Raw genomic sequence first — 6,656 nt, forward strand, 5'->3', positions numbered from 1 at the left:
GAATAAGACATAAAGATAAAGATAGAGATACTTATGTAGTTCATTGGTAGGAATTTCAGATAAGCGTATGAAGATGCTTGGTCCCTTCCGTCTCTCTGCTTTCCTACTGTCTTCATCCAATCCTTCTTACTCCTTTCCATGGCAAGCTGTATGCAAGGGTTTCACCGTTGTCAGTGGTTACCTCCCATCCTCTCAGTGAAAATGTTCAACGCACCCTGTCACGGCACGGCTATTCATCTGTCGGTTCTCAATCAGGTTGGAATAGAATCCAGTGATTCTTTTGTGTCTGTCACTAACGCCCAGCCCTAAGGAGTTTGAAGCTCGTCATAGTCATTCAATCATTGAATCCTACTCAGAATACCACAGACAAGGTTTAGACCTTCCGGATTCTCTTGAATGCCGCCATCAGTTCTAGCTTATACCACGAAGATTCCGGTTAAAGAATCCAAGAGATATCCACCCAATCTAGGGTAGAACGGAGGTGGTTGTCAGGCACACATTCATAGGTGAAAATGATGATGAGTGTTACGGATCATCATATTCATCAAGTTGAAGAACAAGTGATATCTTAGAACAAGAACAAGTGGAATTGAATAGAAGAACAATAGTAATTGCATTAATACTCGAGGTACAGCAGAGCTCCACACCTTAATCTATGGTGTGTAGAAACTCCATCGTTGAAAATACATAAGAACCAGGTCTAGGCATGGCCGAATGGCCAGCCTCCCAAAGAGGGTTCAATCATAAAAACATGATCAAAAGATGATCTAGAGATCTAAAGTGATCAATAGATGAAAATACAATAGTAAAAGGTCCTATATATAGAGAACTAGTAGCCTAGGGTTTACAGAGATGAGTAAATGACATAAAAATCCACTTCCGGGCCCACTTGGTGTGTGCTTGGGCTGAGCATTGAAGCATTTTCGTGTAGAGACTCTTCTTGGAGTTAAACGCCAGCTTTGGTGCCAGTTTGGGCGTTTAACTCCCATCCTTGTGCCAGTTCCGGCGTTTAACACTGGGAATTCTAATGGTGACATTGAACGCCAGTTTGGGCCATCAAATCTTGGGTAAAGTATAGACTATCATATATTGCTGGAAAGTCCAGGATGTCTACTTTCCAACGCCGTTGAGAGCGCGCCAATTGGGCTTTTGTAGCTCCAGAAAATCCACTTCGAGTGCAGGGAGGTCAGAATCCAACAGCATCTGCAGTCCTTTTTAGTCTCTGAATCAGATTTTTGCTCAGGTCCCTCAATTTCAGCCAGAAAATACCTGAAATCACAGAAAAACACACAAACTCATAGTAAAGTCCAGAAAAAGTGAATTTTAACTAAAAACTAATAAAAATATACTAAAAACTAACTAGATCATACTAAAAACATACTAAAAACAATGCCAAAAAGCGTACAAATTATCCGCTCATCACAACACCAAACTTAAATTGTTGCTTGTCCTCAAGCAACTGAAAATCAAATAAGCTAAAGTGAAGAGAATATGCAATGAATTCCAAAAACATCTATGAAGATCAGTATTAATTAGATGAGCGAGGCTTTTAGCTTTTTGCTTCTGAACAGTTTTGGCATCTCACTTTATCCTTTGAAATTCAGAATGATTGGCTTCTTTAGGAACTCAGAATCCAGATAGTGTCATTGATTCTCCTAGTTAAGTATGATGATTCTTGAACACAGCTACTTATTGAGTCTTGGCCGTGGCCCAAAGCACTCTGTCTTCCAGTATTACCGCCGGATACATACATGCCACAGACACATAATTGGGTGAACCTTTTCAGATTGTGACTCAGCTTTGCTAGATTCCCCAATTAGAGGTGTCCAGGGTTCTTAAGCACACTCTTTTTGCCTTGGATCACAACTTTATTTTTTTTCTTTTTCTCTCTTTTTTTCGTTTTTTCTCCCCTTTTTTTTCGTTTTTCTCCTTCTTTTTTTTTGTATTCACTGCTTTTTCTTGCTTCAAGAATCATTTTTATGATTTTTCAGATCCTCAGTAACATGTCTCCTTTTTCATCATTCTTTCAAGAGCCAACATTCATGAATCACAAATTCAAGATACATATGCACTGTTTAAGCATACATTCAGAAAACAAAAGTATTGCCACCACATCAAAATAATTAAACTGTTATAAAATTCAAAATTCATGCAATTCTTCTCTTTTTCAATTAAGAACATTTTTCATTCAAGAAAGGTGATGGATTCATAGGACATTCATAACTTTAAGGCATAGACACTAAGACACTAATGATCACAAGACACAAACATAGATAAACATAAGCATAATTTTTGAAAAACAGAAAAATAAAGAACAAGGAAATTAAAGAACGGGTCCACCTTAGTGATGGCAGCTTGTTCTTCCTCTTGAAGATCCTATGGAGTGCTTGAGCTCCTCAATGTCTCTTCCTTGTCTTTGTTGCTCCTCTCTCATGATTCTTTGATCTTCTCTAATTTCATGGAGGAGAATGGAATGTTCTTGGTGCTCCACCCTCAGTTGTCCCATGTTGGAACTCAATTCTCCTAGGGAGGTGTTTAGTTGCTCCCAATAGTTTTGTGGAGGAAAGTGCATCCTTTGAGGAATCTCAGGGATTTGATGATGAGAGGGATCTCTTGTTTGCTCCATCCTCTTCTTAGTGATGGGCTTGTCCTCATCAATGGGGATGTCTCCCTCTATGTCAATTCCAACTGAATAACAAAGGTGACAAATGAGATGGGGAAAGGCTAACCTTGCCAAGGTAGAGGACTTGTCCGCCACCTTATAGAGTTCTTGGGATATCACCTCATGAACTTCTATTTCTTCTCCAATCATGATGCTATGGATCATGATAGCTCGGTCTATAGTAACTTCGGACCGGTTGCTAGTAGGAATGATTGAGCGTTGGATAAACTCCAACCATCCCCTAGCCACAGGCTTGAGGTCGTGCCTTCTCAGTTGAACCGGCTTCCCTCTTGAATCTCTCTTCCATTGGGCGCCCTCTTCACAAATGACTGTGAGGACTTGGTCCAACCTTTGATCAAAGTTGACCCTTCTAGTGTAAGGATGTTCATCTCCTTGCATCATGGGCAAGTTGAATGCCAACCTTACATTTTCCGGACTAAGATCCAAGTATTTTCCCCGAACCATAGTAAGCCAATTTTTTGGATTCGGGTTCACACTTTGACCATGGTTCTTGGTGATCCATGCATTGGCATAGAACTCTTGAACCATTAAGATTCCGACTTGTTGAATGGGGTTGGTAAGAACTTCCCAACCTCTTCTTCGGATCTCGTGTCGGATCTCCGGATATTCACTCTTTTTGAGTTTGAAAGGGACCTCGGGGATCACCTTCTTCAAGGCCACAACTTCATAGAAGTGGTCTTGATGCACCCTTGAGATAAATCTCTCCATCTTCCATGACTCGGAGGTGGAAGCTTTTGCTTTCCCTTTCCTCTTTCTAGAGGTTTCTCCGGCCTTGGATGCCATAAATGGTTATGGAAAAACAAAAAGCAATGCTTTTACCACACCAAACTTAAAAGGTTTGCTCGTCCTCGAGCAAAAGAAGAAAGAAGAGGGTAGAAGAAGAAGAAATAGAGGAGATGGAGATGGCTTTGTGGTTCGGCCAAAAAGGGGGAGAAAGAGTGTTTAGGTTGTGTGAAAATGAAGGAGTGAAGATGTGTTTATATAGGGGTGGGGGGAGGGTTATGGTTCGGTTATGGGAGGGTGGGTTTTATGAAGGATGGATGTGAGTGGTGAAGAGAAAGATGGGTTTTGATAGGTGAAGGGTTTTTGGGGAAGAGGTGTTGAGGTGATTGGTGAATGGGTGAAGAAGAGAGAGAGTGGTGGGGTAGGTGGGGATCCTGTGGGGTCCACAGATCCTGAGGTGTCAAGGAAAAGTCATCCCTGCACCAAGTGGCGAGCAAAATTGCTCCCTGTGCCAATTGTGGCGTTAAACGCCGGGCTGATGCCCATTTCTGGCGTTTAACGCCAATTTCTTGCCCTTTCCTGGCGTTTAACGCCAGTCTGGTGCCCCTTTCTGGCGTTTAACGCCCAGAATGGTGCCAGACTGGGCGTTAAACGCCCATCTGCTAGCCTTACTGGCGTTTAAACGCCAGCAGGATCTTCCTCCAGGGTGTGCTATTTTTCTTTCTGTTTTTCATTCTGTTTTTGCTTTTTCAATTGATTTTGTGACTTCTCATGATTATCAACCTACAAAAACATAAAATAACAAAGGAAAATAGATAAAATATAACATTGGGTTGCCTCCCAACAAGCGCTTATTTAATGTCAGTAGCTTGACAGTGGGCTCTCATGGAGCCTCAGAGATGCTCAGAGCAATGTTGGAACCTCCCAACACCAAACTTAGAGTTTGAATGTGGGGGTTCAACACCAAACTTAGAAGTTGGTTGTGGCCTCCCAACACCAAACTTAGAGTCTGACTGTGGGGGCTCTGTTTGACTCTATTTTAAGAGAAGCTCTTCATGCTTCCTCTCTATGGTGACAGAGGGATATCCTTGAGCCTCAAACACAAAGGATTCTTCATTCACTTGGATGATCAATTCTCCTCTGTCCACATCAATCACAGCCTTTGCTGTGGCTAGGAAGGGTCTGCCAAGGATGATGGATTCATCCATGCACTTCCCAGTCTCTAGAACTATGAAATCAGCAGGGATGTAATGGTCTTCAACTTTTACCATAACATCCTCTACAAGTCAATAAGCTTGTTTTCTTGAGTTGTCTGCCATCTCTAGTGAGATTTTTGCAGTTTGCACCTCAAAGATCCCTAGCTTCTCCATTACAGAGAGGGGCATGAGGTTTACACTTGACCCTAGTTCACACAAGGCCTTCTTGAAGGTCATGGTGCCTATGGTACAAGGTATTGAAAACTTCCCAGGATCCTGTCTCTTTTGAGGCAGTTTCTGCCTAGACAAGTCATCCAATTCTTTGGTGAGCAAAGGGGGTTCATCCTCCCAAGTCTCATTACCAAATAACTTGTCATTTAGCTTCATGATTGCTCCAAGGTATTTAGCAACTTGCTCTTCAGTGACATACTCATCCTCTTCAGAGGAAGAATAGTCATCAAAGCTCATGAATGGCAGAAGTAAGTCCAATGGGATCTCTATGGTCTCATTTTGAGCCTCAGATTCCCATGGTTCCTCATTGGGAAACTCATTGGAGGCCAGTGGACGTCCATTGAGGTCTTCCTCAGTGGCGTTCACTGCCTCTCCCTCCTCTCCAAATTCGGCCATGTTGATGGCCTTGCACTCTCCTTTTGGATTTTCTTCTGTATTGCTTGGAAGAGTACTAGGAGGGAGTTCAGTAATTTTCTTACTCAGCTGACCCACTTGTGCCTCCAAATTTCTAATGGAGGACCTTGTTTCAGTCATGAAACTTTGAGTGGTTTTGATTAGATCAGAGACCATGGTTGCTAAGTCAGAGTGGTTCTGCTTAGAACTCTCTGTCTGTTGCTGAGAAGATGATGGAAAAGGCTTGCCATTGCTAAACCTGTTTCTTCCACCATTATTATTGTTGAAACCCTGTTGAGGTCTCTGTTGATCCTTCCATGAGAGATTTGGATGATTTCTCCATGAAGGATTATAGGTGTTTCCATAGGGTTCTCCCATGTAATTCACCTCTTCCATTGAAGGGTTCTCAGGATCATAAGCTTCTTCTTCAGATGAAGCCTCCTTAGTACTACCTGGTGCATTTTGCATTCCAGACAGACTTTAAGAAATCATATTGACTTGTTGAGTCAATATCTTGTTCTGAGCCAATATGGCATTCAGAGTGTCAATCTCAAGAACTCCTTTCTTCTGATTTGTCCCATTGTTCACAGGATTCCTTTCAGAAGTGTACATGAATTGGTTATTTGCAACCATTTCAATTAGTTCTTGAGCTTCTGTAGGCGTCTTCTTCAGATGAAGAGATCCTCCAGCAGAGCTATCTAAAGACATCTTGGACAGTTCAGACAGACCATCATAGAAAATACCTATGATGCTCCATTCAGAAAGCATATCAGAGGGACACTTTCTGATTAATTGTTTGTATCTTTCCCAAGCTTCATAGAGGGATTCTCCTTCCTTCTGTCTGAAGGTTTGGACTTCCACTCTAAGCTTACTCAATTTTTGAGGTGGAAAGAACTTTGCCAAGAAGGCATTGACTAGCTTTTCCCAAGAGTTCAGGCTTTCTTTAGGTTGTGAGTCCAACCATATCCTAGCTCTGTCTCTTACAGCAAAAAGGAATAGCATAAGTCTGTAGACCTCAGGGTCAACCCCATTAGTCTTGACAGTGTCACAGATTTGCAAGAATTCAGCTAAAAACTGATGAGGATCTTCCAATGGAAGTCCATGAAACTTGCAATTCTGTTGCATTAGAGAAACTAATTGAGGCTTAAGCTTAAAGTTGTTTGCTCCAATGGCAGGGATAGAGATGCTTCTCCCATAGAAGTCGGGAGTGGGTGCAGTAAAGTCACCCAGCACCTTCCTTGCATTGTTGGCATTGTTGTTGTTTTCGGCTGCCATGTGTTCTTCTTCTTTGAAGATTTCTGTTAGGTCTTCTACAGAGAATTGTGCCTTAGCTTCTCTTAGCTTTCGCTTCAAGGTCCTTTCAGGTTCAGGATCAGCCTCAACAAGAATGCTTTTGTCTTTGCTCCTGCTCATATGAAAGAGAAGAGAAC

General features: G+C 42.0%; 1 non-coding gene across 1 annotated transcript; it reads left to right on the forward strand.

Moving 5' to 3' along the window:
- The first annotated feature begins 5,988 nt into the window (after positions 1 to 5,988).
- Positions 5,989 to 6,096, forward strand: LOC112798609 (small nucleolar RNA R71). The gene has a single exon (XR_003200214.1). It is a non-coding gene; the product is annotated as a small nucleolar RNA R71 (small nucleolar RNA).
- The last annotated feature ends 560 nt before the right edge of the window (positions 6,097 to 6,656 follow it).

This window comes from Arachis hypogaea, chromosome 4 (assembly GCF_003086295.3).
Source record: "Arachis hypogaea cultivar Tifrunner chromosome 4, arahy.Tifrunner.gnm2.J5K5, whole genome shotgun sequence".
In the NCBI taxonomy this organism is placed as follows: domain Eukaryota; kingdom Viridiplantae; phylum Streptophyta; class Magnoliopsida; order Fabales; family Fabaceae; genus Arachis; species Arachis hypogaea.